At 39.6% G+C, this 25,176-nt stretch overlaps 1 protein-coding gene across 1 annotated transcript in view; it reads left to right on the forward strand.

The window, feature by feature from the left end:
• The first annotated feature begins 20,684 nt into the window (after positions 1-20,684).
• The window catches only part of MCHR2 (melanin concentrating hormone receptor 2), a 35,622-nt gene continuing 31,130 nt past the window's right edge, over positions 20,685-25,176 (forward strand). Inside the window, exon 1 of the mRNA XM_074578337.1 lies at positions 20,685-21,024. The gene's annotated coding sequence lies outside the window, so the exon portion shown is untranslated. The remainder of the gene's footprint in view (positions 21,025-25,176) is intronic.

Raw genomic sequence — 25,176 nt, forward strand, 5'->3', positions numbered from 1 at the left:
ATCTTTGCCAATCTCTGTCATACATTCTCGAGTGCTGTGACACTCATTGAGTAGAGGGTTTCTATATCTCTAGGAAGCCATAGATCTGCCGGTTATAGAGACCATTCAGATATGAAGTCCAAAACATCTTGAGCCAATTGAATTCCTTGAATATTTGCTTACTGTCAAGATACACGTACCTGCCTGGAAAGTGCTGCATGTACCGTGCTGCACCTCCATTGCTGACTAATGAACTTCATCAATGGAGGGAACATACCTGGGGTCTGCGAATATTGTACAGGCTGACAGAGACTGCGACAGCAACCGCACAGCCGGAATCCTCGATAGTTATCCACAAGTCCTCAAATTCTGTCTCGAAAACTAGAGATATGGTAGCCCTCTCTGAAAGTTAGCCAGTGCAGTGCCATGATACGATTCCACAGCCTGTACTTTGTGTTAATGATTGTTGCCTTTTCCTCCAACTTCATAGAAAATCAGGTATGACGGTTCTGGTGTTTATCTCCCCACTCCCAAGGCAATTTGAGTATTTTAATGCTCAGACTCTTTTTGTAATTTAGACTGATACCATTACATTAAGGGCATGATGGGGTCAGTCCAGCATCTCAAGCTAGTTTATAGCCTCTGGCAATTACTAATTCCCAAGGTTTCATACCATTGCCAAATTTCTATAACACTTTCTTTTTCAAGCCACCTTCAATTATAAGGAATTTATAATATATTGTAGAAGGCCATTTTAAGTGTGGTGTCTATTCAGCCAGCCTACTTACTGATTGCAGCAATTCTAAACAGATATTTTAGCAGGAGAATATAAATCCTGACGTCTCCACTCTTACAGCGTTATGGCCCAAATGCAGGCACAGAACAGTAAGTTCTCCCACAACTGCAACCCTGCTCTCTGCGTAGACGTGTCCTAGAACTTAGTGACAGAAAGAGTCCAATTTGTGGGGTGACATCTTGGCCCCATTAAAGTCAGTGGCAAAATTCCCACTGACTTCAGCAGGGATTTTACTGTTACAATACATTTCTTTGTCAACGTGGTAGCTCTTATTACTCTATGTGCCATAAGGCTTTGTCCTTCATACAGTCCCAGACCACACACCATTTTAAGGATAAAAGACTGCCCTTCCTAGCATAAAAAAATCACCCATTAGTTACTTTTAAATTTTTTTTCCTACTGCTGGTGGCCTACATATATGCATGCTCATCTTAGAAGGTATAAATAAAAGTCAGGACAAGATGGCAGTAGAACGGTGGGGCGTTGCTAAGCCATGGGACACCCAGTTGACCTGTAGGTTCCTCCTGCCTATCAAATCATAGTCAGCTTTGCACAATGTAGCCGCCTTGGCCAAAGGGCACTGCAGTTTCTTCTTCAGTGTAATACTGTATGTAATATGTATGCTGTCTCACCTCCTACCTATAGTATGTGATTTGGTTTTTCGTTTGTCTCAAATCATGAGTACACTTGAAGACCCTATTATCATCAGGATTTCATTAGATGAAATAAACGGCTGCACATTTCTGAGGAAGTAAAGTTGTAGCTATTTGGAGAGAGAAAAATAACTTACTCAAGTGTACCTTTATACGCATATGGAAATATTCAGCTACTCGTTGTCACATAGGCATATTCTAGAGATTTTACATAATACACAGTAGTAAGATTGCAGCATTTCATAAAATCTGCAAGTATGTAGTCCAAAATATTTACAGGACATACATTTAAAACTGCCAGGAACAGGAAGGCTAGGTCTCAATATTTTGTTTGCAGGTTTTTTTGTAATTGTGACCTTTTAAAGCGAAGTATAAATTCAAGATGAACTGATGTCATAAAGTTGGCCAAGTAAGGAACTAATTTATATAAACTCACGTACTAGATATCAAGCATCTGGTTCTTGCTGTAAAATGCATAAAAAGCACCTAAAACCAGTATTTATGTTGGACACTAGAGATTCAGTTATCAGGCTTTACAGTGATTGCTGTCACTTTATTTTTAGCTGCTCTTTATTATGTATCCTCCACTGAGTACTTATTTTCCCCAGGTAGCTGGAATTCCAAGATTTTTGGTCATCAATCAAGTCCTGCAGAATGACAGAAAATAAAGAAGGACTCTTTTTGAGGCAGCTGATATATATCTGATTTCCTGCAGTTCTCACAGAAACAAAATTTCTTTGAACAGATAAACCGACTTAAGCAAGAGAAGTGGAAGTTAAGAATTGCAGCTGTGGTCCTACAGTGGGATCTCGCTGTGTGAGATCATGGCAAGAGTGGAGCCTCACTCATAAAATCTTTGGAGCGAAAGGATACAATAGAATTGTCAGTAAAGGTACAACACTGAGCTAATCTCTGTAATGGTGGAGCTGGCAATTCGTTTAATACTGCTCACATTTTTTAAAGTGCACTCTGTGAATATTCTTTAGAGATTTAAATAATTGCCAAGTTATCCATCATGATAAAATATATATATATTTATTTTTTCTTTTTTTGTAACTGTGAAATGGAGGAATTAGTTCATTTATATCCATTTATCTAATAACCATAAATGTGAGCAAAATATAAATCTTTTGGGTAATTATATCAAGTAGTCATATTATTCTGACTTTGCCTCTTCTGTTATTGCATATATGCTGCACCTGTAGGGTCATCTTCAATATGATGTGTCCCGGGATAATTTTGCTTCTTCATATAACTATTCCACCGCGTAGTAATTGCTCTCGAATTTTTGATGCAAAAAAATAAATGGTTTTAAGAATTCATTCCTGCTAACACAAACTTTTAAAATAATAAAAATAACCTTATTAGAATACATGCTTGCGTTTTAAATGTGGGCTCGATGTCTAATGATGGTGCAAGTTACTTTGTTATACTTTCACTGCTCAGGCAAAAACCAGCTCCATATGCACAAGTGTGCTTCAACACCACCTAAAAGCTTCTGGCTATTCTGTCAGCATACATTCTTTAAACACTCCTAGTGCAGCAGGTGATATGAGAGCTAATGCCTGGGATGGATCTTCCCATGCCCTCTGTTTCCTGGGAAAGAAGTTATGAGCTCAAACAGCAACAAGGGAGATTTAAGTGAGGCACAGGGAGGGCAAAAACTCTAATCTAAGAGTACCCACAAATCATAGCAGATTCCCTGGTGGTGAACCTGTGGGGCGCTAAATGAAAGATGTGGTTTCGGAAGTTGGAACTGCAGGTTGTCTCTGCCAGTCATGCAATTAGTAGTCACTTGGAGATCCTGTCATAGTAGAAAACAGTTTCGCACATGACGGGTGAGCGTGTTCCTCTGGAAAGAGGAAGATTCAAGTTTCAGTCCCTTCTCTAGTAAATAAATGATTGTGTATCTTATGTAAAATAGACACTATATAAAAAGACATGATGTCATTCAATTAGAATCTGGGCAAAAGTCCTTACAACAAAGATAATTTACCCACTTTGCTGACTGTCTTGGAAATCATTTCCAGACATGTTCTACCACAAGCTAAGAAGACTTATTCTCCATTCCTACTTCCTTGTAGCCCAGAATCATGATTTATTATTTGGGGACTGTCCAGTGACCCCAACTTAAACTTCTCTTTTAGCCAAAAAAAGACACATTGCAACTAGAAATAATTTCTGTCAACCACTCTGCTGAATTTCTAATGAAAACTAATTCTACTTAAAATATGGAAAGATTCATGAACAATGTTCCTCTACTGGTAGAATGCCCAAGAGTGAATAAACAGCGTAAATCATATTGTGATATTTGTCCTGCTACAATTTTATCATTTCTTTTGGGCAAAATCTTGTAGGAAGAAAGTAGGTACTACCTCAGTGCTGACTGACCTTAGTTGTGACTGGCCATGGTCTCTTGGGTTTTGCACAAAGGAGCACAATTTAGTATGAAAGAGGATATTGCCCCAAAGGATCACCCGTCTCAAATACATGTCTCAATCCATCTCATCTGCATTAATCTACAACCATTGCAGCCATTTACGATGGGATTCTTCAGACAGTGAATGGATTAGAGGGGAACTTCAGAAGATCATTCAGCTGAAGACAGGCCAGAAGAAGTTTTTGAGGTCATGTACCTAGATTTTTCTCAGTCCAGTTCAGGTTGTCTACATACTTTCTCGATCCATCTGTTCTACTACACCTAATTACCTACATTTGAGTTCATTAAAATGGGATCCCAAAGGTAGAAAAGAGAATTGAGGACATTTTTGGATAACCAGTTGCCTGAAAACAGCCAAAAGAAGTGTCAGAGGTTATGCACTTGAATTATGTTCTGCCTTATTGACGAACACTAAGCATTTTAAATGATAGGCACATTATCTTGTGTCTAAGCAGGTTTTGTAAGTGGCTTCATGGTGACCCAACGCATCATTGCTCTTGGAGGACTAGCACAGCAAGTCCCCAAAAGCATTTGTCAGCTTCTGGCTGTAGCTTATTCTGATCTGGTCAATATAACTGTTGCCATGTATCTTCTTAGAAGATATCCCATTCTCACACAAGAATGGCTAGATTTTTCACTCAGAAATTTGGAAGCTGCTTCTCCCTTCTGTGTATGGCTGCTTGTACATACACAGCTCCAAGAGGATGCTTGCCATCCTTACTGACCAACCTGTGTCTCAGCCCACCAGTACGTGTTCACGGATGAGCTCACCTCCATTTTGCAGTAAAAGCATGAAGCATGGCTTCAAGAAGAGTTCTATCTCTAGATGGGCTTTCTACTAAGAAAGTTCATTTTTCTCCATTTTCAGCATATATTTTTTGCCCTGTGCTCCATCAAATATCATGTATGGGCAATAATAATCACCTAAATATAAAGGGGCAGGGGGACACGATGACTGCCAGGACATTACTTAGGAAAAAATACGCAGATTACAGTGTTTCACAAGCTGAACATACGTTTGCAATGTTATGCTGATGATGCTACAAAAAAGGAAATTAAATCCAAAGTTTGCACCAGGATGTATGAACAAGAGGGTAGCTTGCAAAATGCATTGGTAGTAAGGGCCAAAAGACAGTATACTTGAAAAGAACTTTATTTGTTGAAAAGCAACCTTAAGGAAAAGTGTTAGTCCATATGCCTGCTCTCAAAACAGAAGCTCCAATTGGTGCACTGCTGCTTTTTCTGGGAATAGTCTCGGGACACATCAAGCTAAGAGTGACTGTAGTTTCAGCAGATCCTGTTACCCATTCTGAGTTTACTTAATTCTTAATTCTTGAAATGCTGTTCTTCCTTTTGGCAATTTCTGTGAATCACAAACTCTTACCGTATTCATCATCTCTGTTGCCCAAACTGCTCTTACCTTTTGATTCTTAGCCACTTCTTTCCAATTCGGATCTTCAGCAGCTGTAGATCTGTCAATATTGTGTACCTCACATGAGGTGCTTGAACCTCTAATATTTCCTTCTCTCTCACCTGTCATTCTGAACAAGCTATACATTTTCTATGAAACAGCCAGTTATCAGAGCTACCTCACTACCTTCTTGCAATGCCAATTCAGTCATAATTTTGGTTGTGCATCAAACATCCCAGTGTCACTTGCTTCTTTCTCACACTTCTTGCATCACTACCCAGGCCTTTAAGCTTTATGGACGAATTTAATCATGATAGAGCAATGGGAGAAAGCATAAAAAAGAGGGCAGTGGATCTATCTCCCCTAGATTTAGACTTTATTCCCTTCAAACTGTTGTGTGGACTTTCAGATGCTGGTCTCTGCTTCTAGTTTAAAGCATTACTTACTAGATCAGCAGAAAGGTACAAAAAGTTGCTTTTCTCCTTTCTCATGTGGCATAATATACCCTTGGTCAACACAATATTACCACGTATTCAAGAAAGCCAAAATCTTATTAGTGACACCATCTCACAGCATTCATTTTCCCTGAATCTCACCTGTAAGAACTGAAGAGAACATCTCCTGAACTCTCTGATCTCACCTCTGTTCTTAGAGTCTGGTAGCAAAATTCAGTGACTCCTGAAAATATTGTTGACAATACACATCTGAAAAAATGCATAATTCATTAAAATGCATGTTTCATTAAATAAGCACTCATAATGCTTTTTCAATAATATGGCTGTTCCGAAAGTGTAGCATTCATTATGGTGTACATGCACAATTTGTTCTGGCATTTCCTACTTTGAAAAAGTGACTATGCAAGGGCAATTCCAGATCTGGTCAGAAAAATAACAGAATAAATATGTAATGTTAGCTGACTCAGTGAAAAAAAATCTTTGTATGTGGGGGCGTTCTTATTCTGAACTGGAGCTATACTGGTGTGGCCAGAAGGACATCATAAAATTTGACTGTATATATCACAGAGGGCATCAGAAAGAATGTGTGAATTTCAGGGCCACAAGTTCAGCTTTGGTTGTGCATTTTTTTAACTTAATCATGAAGATCAATAATGGATGCAAAGGAGAATTTCAAGTATCCTTTTCATTCAATATTGATGAAATAATATTAGCTTACACTAATAGTGGTCCCTGTAGGCAAAGTTCACTGCAAAGATAAAGAGGATGAGCGACCAGTTGGATAAAGTCACCTGCCGGACTAATAGAATTGCAAGAATTTATCCACTCTGGCATTTAACTATGCAGTTTCCCAGCCTTCGCTTATGATGACTCTTGCTCACTTTAGCAGCACATGCCTCTAACCCATTAGATCTGACAGTCACAGATGGTTTCACAGAAGTTTTTCTGGTATACTGGCTACAAAAGCTGGTTTGGATTGGAATCAAGCTGTTTATTGCTGAGTATGATGTAACACACTGATGGTGGTGAATCAATTAGGTGTTTCTGCAATAGCCTGCACGGCAGAAATAGCATCTACTGCCAAGTAGTAAAATGATTAAGTAGAAAATCTGGAATCTATTTTTTTCAGGTGACTAGAGAGAACATTACCTTTTATAATCATCTGGAGTTCCCAGAAAGCAATCCAAATTTATGGCAATGTAGGCAGGAGGCTCATCAGCTGACGGGGTATAATGGATGAATTATGTGCTAGTTGTAGTAAATCTGGGTGTATTGTCATACTCTGCACTCCAGTGACCAGATTGTCACAGACTGTTTGCATACCTTTCCTCTTCCTCTGGCCCAAGCATGCTTTATCTTGAGCATATAGCTGATGCAACAACAGCATGTCTCTGAGCTAAGCTGCTTCTCTTTTTCTGTGGTGTATGTACCCTGTGGAGGGTAGTCAAAACCCCAGTGAAGATAGAGAGATTTCCATAAGCCTTAGAACACACTTTTCATGTGGGGTTTTTTTTCTACTTAGTACACACAGTAGCTTTTCTCTGTATAATTTAATGTTTCTGCCACAGAATAACCTTCATTTGTTTTTGTCATTGCTTCACATAACTTCTGAACAGAGTGAATTTAGTCCAGATTCTACCAACGCACTAGTCCCTGTACTGTTAAAATCTAATATAAGATAGTAAACCATTCCTGAATTTCTGGACTGAAACTCTGTAGTCAGTGTTGGACTGAGTATTGCGCTTAAACTTACTGTTAGGGTTGACAGTATTCGCTTATTATAGAAATCATAGCCCTGAAACCTTTGCTACAGATAAACAAACAAAGAAACAAAATACCCAGCTACTTAATGTTGATAGAAAAAAGATAGCAATTTAGAAAAACAGAAGAGAATGACACCTCTGTGATTTCACATGGTCTTTCAGAATTCCGCTCCTTATGTCATTGCTATAGTCGGTATACAGATTTTACTGGTTGGGTACAAAATTCAAGCCCTAAGAAGTGTTCAGATACTGTCTTACACCTTTACAGCAATTACATATGGGATGAGATAGGTTCGACTCATTGACAAAAATTATCACTCTTCCCTTTTTGTCCTTTTTAGTGCAAGAGAATGACAAAGATTTAATGGTGTTAATTAGAAAGTAAATAAACAAATGATCAATCAAAATTTATTTCTTAAACATAGCCAGCATGTAAAAAGAAAGTTGTTTAAGAGCCCTACGTGGTTAGTAAAATGGAAATGAAAAAAGAGAACCCCTTAACGCACACCCACACACGCACACCCACACACCCACACCCTTATTGAAATGGAGCTCTATGTTTAGCTCTATGTTATGTTATGATTTAAATGTAAGAATATTACTTCTTTTAAAGAGCACAGAGCATTTTCTCAAGGAAGACGAGATATAAAGATTAGATTTCTTATTTTATTTTAGTTAGGCCAAATTTATGGAAGAGATCAAAAGACATTCCATACTGATGGCTGCATGCATATTCTTCCCAAATATTTCTCTGTCTTTAACCCACTAGGCACTTATAGCTATATTCTGTATGCTCCGTTCTTTTAGTACACTGGACACTTCATAGAAAAAATTCCCCTGGTGCAAAGTCTTATTTCAGCAGCCAAACATACTAGTGAGTACTAATCTACATCTAACATTACTTAGATTCAAATAAAATTCAACTAAACAGCCTTAGGTTCCAAATTCCCCTCCTCCCAGTCATTGATGGCCCAATTCCAAATATGTTGATGGGAAAAACCTCAAGAGTTTTAGTAGTCTTTGGACTGAGCTGTCAAATAACCACATTATAAATCCTTTTCTTTTTTACAGTCTTTTTCCTTTTGACCCAACAGTAGAAAATCAGATTACCCAAAAATGCTTACCACACACAGCATATATTATGCGACAGGAATGAATCTACATTTCAGATACATAACCCTGGGGTAAAAGGAAGGGATAGAGCTTGTTAGTCTTTATATATTCATTGGAGAGATGAAGGAGGTTTTTATTATACCTTCCATCCATCAAAGAAGATGCAATCTAAGGTGGACTCCCTTAGCCAATGCATTTAGGAAAAAGTCAAGAACCTGCGGAAGTTGATGCAGAACCACTTAATGAAGGCATCTACCTCTTGCCTTTGGAAGTATTTGAATTCTACATGAAAGTCTATAGTGTCTGTAGCTGCATGAGATTCAGGCTATCTAGTGGTACTAACCCATTCTAAAATAATATCTAAGTGTTAATTCATAGCATGGTTAACTCTTTTGGTAACAGAAGATGGTGATGCACCTTATGACTTTCTCAATAGCTTTGCACTTAGAAGACTTACTTAGGAAGTGTAAGAACCCAGTGTAGAAGTTCTACACTTAGGAAGTGTAGAACTCAGCTGCAGCTGTGGGTAATGAGGTACAAAGGTAAGACCAATGTCTCCTACACCACAGTACCCATGGCATTCTGCTTGGAGCAACCCCTGTGCTCTAGACTTCTGTTTTGGACTCTAAATTAAGTCTGCATCTCTTGAAGATGGTCACTGTGCATTTGGCCTAAAAGAGTTACAGAGCCTAACTTTCACTTGACTTCCACAGCTTTTATTGGAAAGCTTAGGACCATCTAAAGGCTTGCAGGTAAAAAATTTGAAAAACTTACTAGGCGTAGGCAAAACCATAAGTCTTACCTGCCTCGTCTAAACAAAGGAATCCGGTGTCCTCTTTCCCACATTCCTGCTTCATGATTCTTGTATTCAAGGTGAGAGAGTGACTCAACCTGAACAGCAGCACTAGCCCATCGGGCACTCCACATATCTGCACATTGATGATGAGCACAATTTCCTGGCAATGTGGGCATATACCTGCTAAGTTTGACGTATGCTCAGAACCCAGGTTTCCTCTTCCTGGACAAGTGCTTTAGTTAATGCCATTGTACAAAAGGGTGAAACATCCCATTACTATGAGTTGAGATGCTTATGCAGTAAAGCATCACTGGAAAATACGTGAAAAGTAGCCCATGTCTGCATCTGGCCTGTTAAAGTGAGATTCGTCTCTCTGCTGACTGGGGAGGCTGCACACCTTTAAAACAGTCTGCACAATCATGGCAGAGAAACTGTTCCCCTAAACCTGCTTCTGTGTTTTGCAGAAGACTAAACAAAAAGATCAGAATGTCCTTTCTCATCATCTACATACGAAGTTCTTATGTGAGTATGCTGTACTCTTGTCTTTTCTATTGATGACATCTGTTCTTATATTCAAATTCTTCTTGGACTGTGTAAAGCCACAATACTTTAAGTTACACTATAAATCAAATCAATGTGGGACAAAACATCACATCGTCACACATTTTCTAAATGAATAGTATGGTACATGTGGTGTTGTTCAAAAATCAGATATTTTCATTTGTGTTTTTCTTAAGATAATTAAAAAAACATCACACTGTTTTCAGTAATTATCTTGTTATTTTGCCTGTCTAGCTCTTATTTGACCTAAAATGGCAAGTGTATCTTCTGAAGCATGTTCAATGCCCTGGCTGCGATTAATTGATTGTAGTTTCTGCTACCACAATTACGCTAAGCTTTGCAACTGAAATTAGAATACACCAATTAAAAGCTTCATCAAGTTGTAATGTATCAAATGGTAGGTCTATAATAGATTCTCTTTCCTGATTTTTGTAACTATGTTTAGTGGTTCATAAACCACTGAACTTTTTGCAATTCCTAATTATGAGAAGGTCACAAGGTTTGGCTTAATTAGCTAGTGTCACGAAATATATTAATTTACTGCAATAAGTTATGGCCAGGCTGCACTAATCTGCATATAAACACATTTCAGTATTCAATAAGAAAACTTGGTGGTTTTGAAAAATGCTTTCTAGTGCTGATGTCTGTTGTGTAACAATTCTTTTCACCATTTTTCTTAAGCTCTCTGGCCTTCCCTGGCAGAGAACATATTGTTTTATACAAAACTTGGCTATGATAGTTCATTCAAACAAAACACATCAGTGACCACTACATAAAGTTTGAATGAAGCCAGGTAGTAAATAGTTGGAGCTTTGATGATCTAAAATTAAGGGAGAAACAAGGTGTGCTCTGTTATTGTTAGCTAACAAAAGACATCAGGCTCATACTTCAGCTCATTCAATGGCCACTGGAGAGATTTCCTTGTTTATTCACAGCACTGAACAAATGATTACATCTTTACAAAGGTTGAGTACTATAGCTTTCAAAATGTCATCTTGTTCTAAGCCATTGCTGAAGTCAGGACACTAGATTAAATGAGCAAATACTTATGCTCTTTAATACTCTTTTATTCTCACAGTTCTTTTCTGTGAATTGCTGAAATATACATGTACGGGTGAGGTTCAATGAATGAAATTCAGAGTACTACTAGAATGTAGACTACTGAAGCTAAAACCAGAGTTCTGAAAATCCTCCCTCATCAATGCTTTTGTAATTTGGTGCCATTTGAACTTCTAAAAACTCTTGCTTTGTAACTCTGAATATACTCAGAAATTACAGTTTTGACATGTCTAAGAGCTCATGGCCAAGCTCAGACACGCCTCAAGCTCCAAAAAGCTAGCTAATCCTCTGACTAAGTTTCTGGAGACACCTTATCTTGTAATTATTCACTGAGAATGGATGTTTAATACACTGACAGGCTCCAAATCCCCAGAAAATGTGCCAATAATCTTTTTTTTTCCTTTCAAATCAGAACCAGAAATGAAAGCACACACTGTGGAAGCCACCCACACAATGCAGAAGACGTTTCTGTGGGGACTAGGGTGCATCGCTCCTGTGTCTATGAGAGCATCCAAACCCTTTGCTAGTGACTAACCTGGCATATGAGGGGATAGGAGAAGAGAGGAAGAAAGGGAGGAAGTTTCGCCATGAACTGTGTTGTGGTATTCCCTTGGTCTTGAAGGAGAGCGTGAGAGCAAGTTTAACTCTGTAAATTGTCTTAAGTTTGCAGGGATACTTGTATTGCAGACTGTTCTTTTCAATAGTAAACAAACAAACAGATCTCTGGAACACATACTACATCCTCCTGAGGGCAGGATCCCTTTGGGCTGATGGAAGAATTAGGTTAGTATTGCTACTTTTCAACTGGACGGAATGACACTGGTCATAGGAGAATCCCTCCGGTATGAAGCAGCCCTTACTGTAGTGCTGGTGTCCTACCCAATCAAACTAGTTACCAAAGGAACTTGTGTGTATCTCCAAAGGAAAATGGCCAGGGATTGTTTGTATCCTAGCAGTCCTTGTTTTCTTACATTTGTTCCTGACAATCAGAGGTCAGTCATCATGATGACATCATGCATCATGGCAAAAAAATCACTTTAGCTTCACCAAATTGGAAGCTGTTTGTAATTAACTGTGTCTAACTTCATGTATAGGCTGTGCTTATTGTGGTGTAAGTGGACCTCATTCAGTTTAGTATAATTCACTTTGGAAATTAAATATCTCTTTGGATTAGAGAAGAACAGTTACACCTCACTTAATTGCCAGCACTGGAGCATTTAATTTTAGAATAAAGTGCTCTAGTTTATTTTGAGTTATTTTGCAAGTAAAATGTGTCAAATTGATAAAATCATAGATTGGCTTAGAGGTGAAATACAGTCTCCCTAGTATAGCTGCAAATAGTGTATTTTGCAGTGTATTTTTTTCTCCTGTTCTCAGTAGTGGTCCCTTTCTGCTCCATTCAGTGCCAGGAAGGAGACAGCACACATTGGGGGCAATTCATTGAACCGCAAGAAGTTTGGAAAACACGGCCAACAAGGTTCAATGAAAGAACTAAATTTGTTCAACCAACAAAAGAGAGTATTCTGTAGACACGTGAAAGGTTTCTCAATAGATCTGATTTTCCCAAGAGGCAGGTATCACAATGTATAAGGAAAACACATAGTTGCAGAAGATAGAGGAAGCTACTGAAGCAATTAATTTGCTTTTCAGTAACTTTTTAAATCTATGTACAAATGTTCTACGTACCTTTAAGGCTTAACAGGTGTTTATCCTCCAGTATTTGTCATATTCTTCTAAAATAGCTACATAGTTGAATGACCACATTTGTTCTCCATATTTCTGTCTTCTATTTTATTCTGCTCCATTTTAATACAGTAGTAGTTATAATAGTATTATGAAGGACTAAAATTAGTCATTAGTAATCTCAATGTTTTACCAAAGTAATCATTGCAACCTAAGATACAAATATAATTGAAAAGAACTTGTGATATTGTCATTTTACTTTATATTTTAACATTAAAAAATCTTATTAGTATTAAAATCTTATATATTATATTTTATAATCTGATTAGTATTAAAAAATCTTATATTTTATCTGAGGTGTTATAAAGAAATGGGGATGTTAAAATCTCTTTAAACTTTAAACTCTCTAGGAATAGTCTGAGAAGGTGTGAGAACTATTTATTCTGAATATTTCAGTTACAGTGTAATTTCTTCAAAACATTTGTATTTTAAGTAGTCTAAAGAAAAAAATTTGCTCCTGAACTGAAATAAATTGCCTTCCCCTAGAAGTGATATGAATTATCATTACCAGATTTATATATAATCTGAATTTCTTATCAAGGAAGTTAATATCCATCAGCAAAGTTAAATGACTGCAGAGCTATCCTAGCATGTACTACTTGTTAGAAATTGTTTCACTGTTCTTAAAATAAATTTTCACCATGGGTTTGAAGAAATCCACTGAACTCAAAAGAAATACTTTCCGGTTTCCTGCAGATAAAAATCTAAAAACTTATTAACTGCTAAGACTTGCAGATCTCACATCAAGATGAAGTTTGAAATGCAATTATGATTATGATTGCATTTTATCTTTGATGGTAGTTGCCAGCAACTACAAGTACTGAGCTTTCCTGATGAAGAAATACTTTTTCTGTTCTCATTATTCAAAAGACCCTTTCAAAATTTTTCCTTAGGATTGAAGATGCCATTGTTAGAGTGCTTAAAAATAGCTACTGGTACCTAACACTGTTGATTATTTCTTCTAACTAATGGGGCCATATGAGTCTCATGCTGTCATTCACAATAGGCAAACACAATTCTCTTCCATTAGAAACTAACTTAAAGGAGGAGTGGTAGCTTGATGTTTTGAAGAACAACAATGATCTAGAATGTTCAGAGCAGGAACCTTCCTGCATTTTCAGTGCAGAAAAACGTATGTCACAAAGTGCCTAGCTAATTCAAACTCCATACATATTTGTACATACATAATTTTGTGTATACAACTTCCGCTTCTCCTACTGCAGTATAAGGCAGTAGAGCACGCTTTCTTGTGGACTCTTGCCTTCTGAGTGATACCTGCATTATCACCTCATTTTGAGTTAGTCTTTTATCCTTGTTCTCCCAGCATTCTTGGGCAACTCTGATTCTTACTTTATTCCTTCGCTTGAGAAGAGCTGGATGTCACAAACGAAAGCTGCAGAGGTGATATTAGGTCTCAGTCATGCACGTACCTCTGCTGGCAGAAGTGGAAATGTGTACATCCCTTATCAAGGCGGAAAATTTCGCATCTCTCAGATCGCTCAACATTAAAAAAATAATTAAGATAAATGTGGAGAAGAAGAAAGAGATTGATAAAACTAAGTGCAGGACAATTAGAAGGATACACTTCTAGCTAGGAACAGGTGTTTAATAAGACACATCTCTAAATACATCAGCTGCATACACTGGAAGGAGGACCTAGATGTACACTGGAATTTATCATTTCAGCGAGACAAATGCAGCTGAAAAAGATTGAATTGTCATAGCTTTCTAGCCTCTCTACTGGTTCAAATTGAAAGTTTTCCCAGTTTGAATTTGTAGCCTGTACTAGTTCCGCTGTGTCGGTGATTGTTACATCAGTCATGGGAACTGATAAGAACTTACCAGCAGCATAGTCAAAACCTTGGTGTGACTGCAAAGCATAATTCCTTTATAATGTGTCCGGGGATATATCTGAGGGTTTTGAAGGGAAATACTTGCTTTTATTTTTATGAAAAAGACTTAACTATGTGCGCATTTTACCTAGCCAAGTAACAGCCCCCATAAAAATACGTATTTTGACCTTGTTCACATGCACAGAACAGTTGTCACCCTGGTTTCCATTGGCAAGGGCTGACTGTACAGAACATCTGACACCTGCTCCACAGATGTCCCAATGCTGCGAAAGGTTAAAATTAAGAGGGCAAATCATAAATATGCTCATAAAGAGTTTGCTCATTGGCACCGACACTGGCACTGTTCATCAGTCCTTCTTACCACCAGAACAACACTGTCATGGTGGCAGATGGGGTCTCGTTAGGCTTGTGAGCCGGTAGAATATGCTTGTACATTGTTGTTTTCGGTGTGCTCGCCTGAAGACGGTAACTTGCTGCCACAGCCTATAGCCAGCTGGGGAGACAGAGGTTGTACCCCAAAGCCAAGATCATAAACTGTGTGAACTGGTGAACAGATGGTTAAATAAAGTGGGTCTGGCTCTAGGGGGTTCTCTTAGAGGCTGCAGACCTGTTTTCCATGAGCCTTGTTTATTTTCCAGGTATGTTCTGATTTGCCTAACATGAAGTAGTAGCATACTGCCAATTTAAATAAAAACCAACATTAAAAAGAAAAAAAAGAGAGAAATAAATCAAGAACTTCTGAGAAGGAACTTCCCTGAAACTGCCAGACAGAGACATAATGAAAAAAACTTATGAGTCCAAAAAGAAAAGAAAAGTGGCAAAGGGGAGATGAAGTTTCTTGTGCACAGCACCAGAGTGCTTGGCTCTGAAGTTGTGTTATATATGACTGCTGCTGTGCAGGAAAGTATGTAAATAAATGCTGAGGATATATCTTTGACTTCACGTCAGCAAGGAAAATAGCCTCATCAAGTCTAAAATCATGACTTTCCATGCACTTTCTTGCAAGTTCTTTGGCTACAAGATCATAAATGATCTGAGGCATAAATAAGAAAATTCAACTTGAAGGAGAAAAAAAAACCCAAACAGTATAATGAATACCTGAATGACCTTTTATATTTCTCTGAAAATATTAAGGATGGTATAAAAATATCTTTCAATGTCTCTGGAACCTTTGCTCTGAGAAAAGATCACTAGGAAAAGATTCATTTTTTTACAAAATGTGCCCTTGCTTTTAGCCAACGGTAATATGAAAAATACAGATTTAAGCAATAAGCAATTGCTTGCTGTGAAAACATTACCTCAAGAAATGTACAAATGAGCCAAGACATTTTGAAGTACCAATTCATTAATAAAAAAAAAAAAAGGTAAGGGCACAGAGGAATTTATTAACATTTGGTACTGTATTTTCAATAAATACTTCTCATCTCACATGATACTAGCATACACTTCAGAACTAATAATAGCTCTCTCCAATTAGATATTTTGCAGATAGAAAGAGCTTGGGGAGTAAAACGGAGATTTATTTTGTAACACTGGGATTATATTGCTTTTTCACTCTTAGGCACATTGGAGTACGTAAAGAAATCACCCAAAAATGCAGAGTCAAAAAAGTGCAGTCTGCACTTTGTCTAGAGGTGGCAACTATTGTCTTTACTCTCAGTTCCTCCAGTTTTCCCTCTAAATCAGTTCTATGTGGAACACTGCTATCTGGGTAGGGGGAACTTATTAACAAATATTTTATCAACCTTTTTTCCAAATTCAGCGTTCAAAACTCATTGCTGCTCCTCACTGTCAAAGAGAAGGTAACGGCTGGACCCTGGCTGGACTTGGCAGAAGTAACAGTGAAATGTGTTTACTTTGTCTGGGAGAGCAGCGGTTAAAACGCGTGTGCGCTTTCCATCTTTCAAAAAAGCTCCCGTATCAGGCAGTTTGGCTCAGGTATTGATTCTTCTCAGGTGTGCAGGCAGAGATGACACTCCCCTGCTCTCTCCTGCCCAAAGAGAATGGCTTCTTCATACAACTGAGCAAACTCAAGGTAGCTGTCGGGTAGAGCTTTAGACTACTTTGCTTCGCACAGGGATAAAAAGGATGTGGAAAACTACGTTTAGCAGCACCACCTGGTGGCATTGACTCCTTGTAGTTATTTGGTGTAGCCCTGTGAAGCATCCTGCCTGTGTCGCACGGGTAAGAAGGGACTTGTGTTCAGGGCAGCAGGTGGAAACAGTGGGGTGTTGTGTTTCTGCTCTTAGCAGTCCCTTTGCGTGGGGCAGTGGGAAAGCAGATTGCGGGCATTTGAGGCTTTGCACCGAATGTGCTATGAAATGACGGAGCCTCCTTCTGTGTAGAAATGTCTCTGCAAAGAAACAGGGTGTCAAACATGTCGTCCCTTAGGAAGAAGCAGATGTTTCAGCCCCCTTCTCCAACCTGATAAAAATATCCTGGCCAAGAAGGGTACGATGTTTTCAGAGAAGTAAAATCTGGAGTATCTCAGCACCTTGGGAGAAAAAAATAAGCAAGCTAAACTCCTGCGAACTATACGTGACGTTTGCCATTGACTACTGAAATGCCAGTGAGCGAGACCTAAAGACTAGGACCAAAACCAAAGGGTATACATAGAAACTCATTTTTCTTTCAAAGAAAGGCTGTTTCAAGGGAAAATACTTCGAGGGGGAGAAAAAGCTTATAACAAATTAATATGAGGCTGTTCTGTCAATATACCAATAGATAACCTTAGAAAAAGCGGAAGCCTTTAGCTGAACTTCAGCCATGAGGAAAATTTTAAGTCAAATTCTTTTTTCTTCTTTGTTTTTTTTTTAATTAACTTTCTTCTTAACCATTTCTCAGGCTAGTGCATTCACAAAAACATGGATTATTCACAGAAAGGTCACAACTTCCCTCATAGACTATCCTATAAGGTTTCCATGCACCACATGAGGAAAGCTCTGTGTCAAAACCAGAAGCTACAGAAGCCAGACATGCTAAAGAGAAGGCCTTATCACCTACTTCTCTGAGGCAATGAGGTTCCAGACACCCATGTGAGGGAGGCAGCAGCCTCCACCCATGAAGCATATTCCTAACACCATCCCTTGCTCTCCCTCCACCCCACCTCCGCAATAATTTCTGGTTTAATTGCCTATTTTAGAAAGCAGAGATGATGATCATGAAATTACTTCTATGATCACAGAGATGCTGGGTAACATTCCTGGATTTGGTAGACTAGGAATAAATTAATCTGTGCTGCCCAAGGGAGTTTGTGATAAGCATGGCCTAACCACGTGGGTATTCTGAGCAGGGACCTCTGCCATCTTCTCCTCATGCCCTTAGAGTTCTCACAAAATAATTAAAATTCACTGTACCAAAAGGAGAGCAAGAGAAACAATGAGTACGTAGAGAGTCCAGAGTACCAGTCCCTGATGCAGCTAAATCTTAATTCAAAATACTTACTCCTGTTATGGCTCTGTTACAGGTAAACATCCCCCAATTCATCTGAGAGCCGTTCTTTTTTTTTCATTGCTTGTCCCAAACCAGATACAAAGTTTTGTGTGGAGCTCAGATCAGTTACGGATTTGTTAACTTTGCAGCATGTCACCGATTATGAGTCAAGTTGTTATGAATCAAAAACAACTGTCAATTGTCCCCATTAAAGATTAAGAATAGAAAGAAATGAAGTAATGTACGAGCACATAATGGTTAAGGCAAGAAAATGCCTTTCAGAAAGAAAAATAAGCTACCAGATTTTGAGCTTTATCACAGTAAGCAATCAACAGTGTGTTTACTACCTTTACAGAATGACAGATCTTAATTTTATCTTGGTGCAATTTTCTGGAGGTTTAAGCTTTCCTTTTGAAAGGAATAGCTTTTTTAGAATTGCTTGAGTTATACCATGCCCGAAGAAAAGAGAAAAGCAGTAACAGTTTTTGGTAAGACATGGAAGCTGTCTGGTAGCCTGGCCTCAATTCGCCTCTCGGTATTTTCATATCTCCCACCTCACTTGCTTTAAGGTACTCGGCATCACAAACTGTCACAAGTCCAAAGATTTCCATTCTGCCACTTTATCAGCAAAGTCGAAACATATGAATCCATACTCAAAGCTGCATCCAAAGGGGTAAGTACCTCCTAACTACTGCATCAGCTTGCTCTTGGGTTAGAAAGCTAGTAAAGAAACTGTGAGCGGCCATCTGCCTTCTGAAAAATATTGCAAAACATTGCAAGTCATACTATTTGCAATTAATTCCCATTTGAGCAAGAATATCTCTTTCAGAAAAATATCTCAACTGCTTTAAGAATGGTTTCAGTGTTGCAGAACCTACCTTTCAAATTGGTGAGTTGTTCCAATGACTATTAACCGCCAAGCTCTTAGCTATAAATTGATGTCTTATTTCCACTGTGGTTTTTTCTCTAATTCACTTTTCAGACTGTCAGTTTAATTGTATTGCCATCTGATGGACAAAGAGCTTTTTCAGCTAAAACTTTTTGTTTTCCTGATGTTGATATTTATAAACTGATGAAATTAAAAGCTTCTAATCGTTTCTTTGCTAAAGAAGAGAGAATCATCCCCCCTCCTTGTCGCTCTCCACGTGCCGGTTTTCCAGTCTCGAAATTCTCATCTTGCTTTTAAATCTTCCGTGATTTCTGCTGTGCTGTGAAAGCATGAACAGGGCACAGCACTCCCTGTACCAAATAAAGATAGTATCTCTCCTCCTCTCCTTCCTATTGGTATTAATGTTTCTATATCTAAGGATGGTATTAGCCACTTATCTGCCCTGTCGCACCCGGGAGCCTGTGTTTATTTGATTTTCGACGATGCCCCTCGTTCCTCTCTCCCCTTCCCCCATAATCCCTTCTGAAGACACTATGTCCTGAGACAGACATCTCCACTCCCTAAATATGAACAACAGTCCTCGGTTTTGGCTGCCTGACTTTACATTTGCCCAGTTTTCCTTGGATTTTTCTTCACAGAGGACTCTGACCAGTGCTGGGGTTTGTTTGGGTTTGGTTTTTTTTTTGCCAGAGGTTACTATTCTCACAGATCTGCAAGTACAATGTGTATAATTACACATTATAGTCTCTCAGCTGGTTCTGCCAGATTGAGAGGAATCCATTTAAGCTCTTTTTATAGCAAGCTTTTCTAACTCCGATCATTTTGACAAGAACCAGGCTAATGTATGTTGGCGCATCTGAGGAGGCGTAGGGGCGCCAGGGGCACCTAAAGGTACCTAAAGGCTCAGCCATGGGCAGGGCAGGGCAGCTGGCGGCAGCCTGAGAACCTTTCCTTTCCAGAGCACAGGGCTGGAAAGGGACAAGATTGCTAAGGAATACACCACTGAGGCTTTCTCTTCCTTTTGGGTGTAAAACTTATATTTTGCGGTGTTTCCCAAACTGATTTTTTTTTTTTCTAGTAGCCTTTCTCATGCTATTCTCTAGTGCATTCTCATGCATTTCTCCACTGAAACATTTAATGTTGCTTATATTCTTATGTGAGCTGCAGTTCTCAGAGAGGGTATAGGGGGAGTGTCTGGTTTTTAAAGATAATTCAGAATTTGGGGGTGAGTTTTTTGTCTACAGGAGCTGAAATGGTGATGTGGATTCTGAACCTAGTCAACTGAGATGGGTCTTTGAAGTAAGAGAAGTCAGGAACATTTCAGCAAAAATAGATTTCCCCCAAAATTGAAATTATTTTTGCCAAAATTAAGTGTGAAAGGCAGCTGCGACAATAACCTGTTGTCAACACGACAATGCTGTGATGTCTTGCTTTCAAAGGTCTTTCATTCCGGTATTTATTGCATATATACTATGAAAATTTACTACCAAAAAAAGGACTAACTATACAGTTAAAACAAAGCACATATTCACAAACTTATATGAGACAAGGAATTAAAAAAAATATCTTTAGGTCACTACCTTTGCATAACAGAACCAGAACCAGATGTTATAATTTGAAAAGCCTGAGCCAGAGCTGTCTGGCCGTTTCTGTTTTAATGTAGCTCAGCGACTGCCAGGGTTCTTGGACAATCATTGTGACATGATGGCCATTTCCCTGTCCTTCCTTCCTGTTTCTTAAGGATTCCCTGAGAAGTCAGGGGGTTTTAAAACCGTGAAGATGTAAGTGCTGCGGAACTCGGAGTAGGCGGTAAAATAGGCATCATATTTTCCTGTGATCTTCAAACTCCTTTCAGAGTGGAGTTTGTTTGTTTGTTTGTTTGTTTTCTCCAGGGTAACTATGGTGCTGGGTTGGGTTGGGTTTTTTTATATCTTTAACATTTCTGTAAGCATTTGGAGACGGGCACAGCCGCCGGCGATGTGTTGAGTCTAACAGGCTGTTCCCTCGTGTTCCGCCGAATGTTGCGTGACGGAGCGGCGGGTCCGGATTCAGACGTGGATGGGAGCGGAGCAGGGCCGCAGGTGAGCTCTGCCACAGGGGACGCGGGGGGCAGCGCTGACCCCTCCGCTTCAGCGGGCTGCTCTCTTCGCGGGGGGACTGGCGAGAAGCCGGGGACCCCAGGACACCGCGGCGGCGGCGCTCCGCGGGAGCGGGGCGGCGGGGCCGTGCCGGAGCGGGGCGGCGGGGCTCCGCGGGAGCCGGGTGGCGGAGCGCTGCGGAGCCGGGACACGGGGAACTGCGGGAGCGGGATGGTGGGGCGCTGCAGGAGCCGGGTGGTGGGGCGCTGCAGGAGAGGGGCAGCGGGGCTCCGCGGGAGCGGGATGGCGGGGTGCTGCGGGAGAGGGGTGGCGAGGTCCTGCGGCAGAGGGGCAGCGGGGCTCCGCGGGAGAGGGATGGCAGGACACCGCGGGAGCCGGGACGCGGGGGGCTGCGGGAGCGGGATGGCGGGATGCTGCGGGAGCTGGGACGTGGGGCTCCGCGGGAGCGCGGCTGCGGGGCGCTGCGGGAGGCAGGTGGCGGGGCGCTGCGGGAGCGGGGCGGCGGGGCTCCGCGCGCTGCTCCCGCCTCCCGGTGCCGAGCGGCGGGGCGGCTCCGCAGGGGGGTTGCGGGGAGAGGGAAGGCGCTCTCACGGGGAGCGCGGTGCGGGGCTGAGGGGGGGAGCGGTCGGGGCGGGGGGAGATGCCGGACGGAGGATGCTGCAATTTTCTGAACTTTTATGCTCTGTGTGCTGTCAGCCGTGAGGGATTTCTTTCTTTTTCCCTTTTTTTTTGGTTTGTTTGGTTTGGTATTTGGTTTGTTTGGGGTTTTTTTATTTAAAAAAAATAAAGTTAAAAATTCCACTTTTGGATTGATGCTTGCCTTCAGTGGGAAGGTGTGCGTGTGCCTTCAGTAAATGTCACAGAAGGTGAGTTGCCTGGGAGAACAAAGAAACTCAGTATCTCTCCAAGCAGTCCTTGGAGAGAAAGATGCTGTGGCATTATTTAAGGCAAAGTGCTTTGGATGGTGGCTTTAGAAAGAAAATAGGAAGGCTAAGAAAATATTTGTGTGATATGACAGCTATGTTTTAAGTCAGCAGTTCAACTTTTTAAAAGAATTCTATTTTTCCAGTCTTTCCTGCTCATTGGAATGAGTCAAAATGACCTTTTCTGCTGGTCATTCATTGCCTCATGTTTATTGAAGAAGACACATATATCTTTCATTTGCAGCAGAAATTGAGTCAAAAATGAAATGTAGAGGGGGGTTTTAAAGGCTATGGTGCAACATAACCTTCAAGCATTAAAATCAGGGTTAAAATCAGATGGGACTATTGAGTTTAAATAGTCTTTCTCCTGACACTCTGCCTTTTTTTCTTGCATTTCGATATCAGACTCATGTGAAGTCAAGTCACACCATGTGAAGAAAGATACCTTCCCTTAACAGTTTAACTCAGGTTTGTTCATCAGAATTACAGAAATAAACATCTGCTTTGTCATGCCAGCTAAGGAGTTTACTGGAAAATGCTGTGGAAGCAGTTCTCTTATTGAATTTATGTTGGCTTTACATAGAAAACTCCAAGCAGAACTTCTGCTACGATGTCATTAAAATTCTATAACTCAACAAAAATGTCACATCCTGAGCAACATTTTCAGTATTTTCTAAGTTTCTGTTGTTACAGTCCCTCCTCACAAAAAAAAAAAAAAAAAAAGAATCCGTCAAAGGGGTAGATTAGAAGTTTGTTTACACTACAGTGGTTTGTTTATCCAGGGTTATTATTTTGGGTGACAACATCAAGATTACAATAGTGGTTTGGAAAGTAACAGCTGTTCTCTTAGGTGAGTGTTCATGAAAAAGTATAAACCCAGATTTTCTGCAGTTATCTCTGATACAAGTATGCGGGCAGTAGACTGCATAGGAAGCCAAGAAAAGGCAAAGAGAGTCTGTTGTAAGTAAAGAAAGAACAGCCAGAAAGTTTCTTATCCCTCCTGGTGTTAGGCAGTGCACCACACAGAAAGACCAAAGAAGATTATACTTGACAAGGAAATGTGATATCACTTAGCTATGACCTGGTCTTGAATTTTCATCCATCGTATAGGTTATGTGGGGGCAAAGATACAGTGGAGCTGTATGTGTAATGAAACAGGGGAATATAGAGGAAGCATAAGTAGTAATTCTCCCGGTTCTATGATAACATCCCAGTGGGTTAAAATAGCAGGATAGACCCTAAGCAGGCCAGAGATTAATGTTTCTTCGTTCTCATTTAACTTGGTGTCCAGTTGATCGCTCATTCTGAAACTTAGTACTATGTCCAAGTACTGGGAAGTATCCTATATCCACTCCTATAAAAAGCCATATAAACTGTTTAAACATATATGCTGCTTCAAATTCTTCAGCCTCCATGGATATAAATGGATAATCTAAGCAGTAACATTTACCTTGCATTTCCAGCAACTGGTCTTGTCATCATGGTGCAGATGGGCTTGTTGCATGATGGTGGAGGGACCTGTCTCAGCGATGCTTTGCACAACTGAGGCAGATATTCTGTGGTCCAAATTTCTTCTTCAGTTCTTAGGCCAAGTAGGTAGATCTCTGCTTAATTACTTCCCTGATCTCTGCTTAATTACTTCCCTTGTCCTCGGCTCTTCATTTGAACACAGCTACCCTCACCCAATTGTTAGTACAACCCAGCCCTCTTTGTGAACAATCTCGTACATTTTATTTTATTTTATTTTATTTTATTTTATTTTATTTTATTTTATTTTATTTTATTTTATTTTATATTTCATTTCATTTCATTTCATTTCGTTTCGTTTCGTTTCGTTTCGTTTCATTTCATTTCATTTCATTTCTTCCTAGAGAGAAGAAAAATATGATTTGCAAGAAGGGCATGGTTGATACACAGGTAAACTGGTATTTCTCTGACACTTGTATCAGCAAATTAAATTGACCCATTCCACAGTTGCTGTTCATTTTGCTTAAAGAATAACCCCTTGCTGTGTAACATATGGCACACTGCTCACAGCAAACAGTCCGCAAATTTTCCAAGGGAACCATGTCAGGACACTCTTATTTACATAGCAGTGTCCCATCATCATCAGTCCTAGCATACCTATTTAAACTGATCTATGATACAAGGCAACAGTTTTATTTAGGTGGAAGATGACCAGGTGAGACAGTGCTCAGAACATACTTATTTTAAACAATTTGTAGGCAGGATTTTTTTCGGAAGCTTTAACAGTGAAATCTTCACAAATGCCAGAGGAAGCATAAGAAGGGAAGTAATTAAGGTGTTTCAATATTTCAGAAGTAGATAATGAAAAGGTTAATCAAAAGTAGGCTGAATAGCATATCTCAGCACAAATCACAGTCATTTCCTTGGACAACAACCTTAGACAAATAACCAGTTAACTTTTATCCACCTTTATTACCTCATCAACAAGCCTTTGTGAAGTCAGTTTAGTGATCTCATCTTGAAGTGGATATAGTAAATATCATCAGTGTTTTCACTTGCTCCCTTGAGCAGGCTTCTGAACAGATTCAGAAACCCAAGGATTTCTGGATGTCCCACATTCTTATGTAATGGCTTCAAAATCTTTGCATAAATTTTAAATTTCTGCTCTTGAGACTTGTCAGCTCAGGGCTCTTTTCCTTTCCCTCTTCCCTTTCTTTCCCCTTTCTCTCTTCCTTCTTTCTTCTTCATTCATTCTCTTTTAAGTTTTGTTTTCTTTTGTATTGTGTAAACTCCACAAGCTTTGAACGGGTGCCTCAAAACCAGAATACTACGTTCCATTTCCAGCTTCCCAAAAGATGCTGAATATCATTCTTTATCTACTTGTACTCAACATCCTGCACTTCCCGAACAGTATTACTTCACAAAAGTTACCAGATGGCTGACAATCATTCCTAGCTGAGAAAAAATAATTACTAGAGGAGGTCACTCTAAAAGCAATAAGCATATTTTCCAATAAATATTAAAGTGTTAGTTCTTATGAGTCCTTTACAGTTGAACAAAGAAAACAAATCTAAGAGAACATCTGGAATTAGTATCTAGTTTTAAATAGATTCTTGCAAGATACTTATCCAAGATATTGAATGTCAAGAAGTTTGCCCTAATTCCAAACGTCCCAAATATGTTGTTATCTAATTAAAGGCTGTCCTCTTCCAATCTATGGGTAGCTTTTATTTTCTCTACACTC

This window comes from Larus michahellis, chromosome 3 (assembly GCF_964199755.1).
Source record: "Larus michahellis chromosome 3, bLarMic1.1, whole genome shotgun sequence".
NCBI classification, from domain to species: Eukaryota; Metazoa; Chordata; class Aves; order Charadriiformes; family Laridae; genus Larus; species Larus michahellis.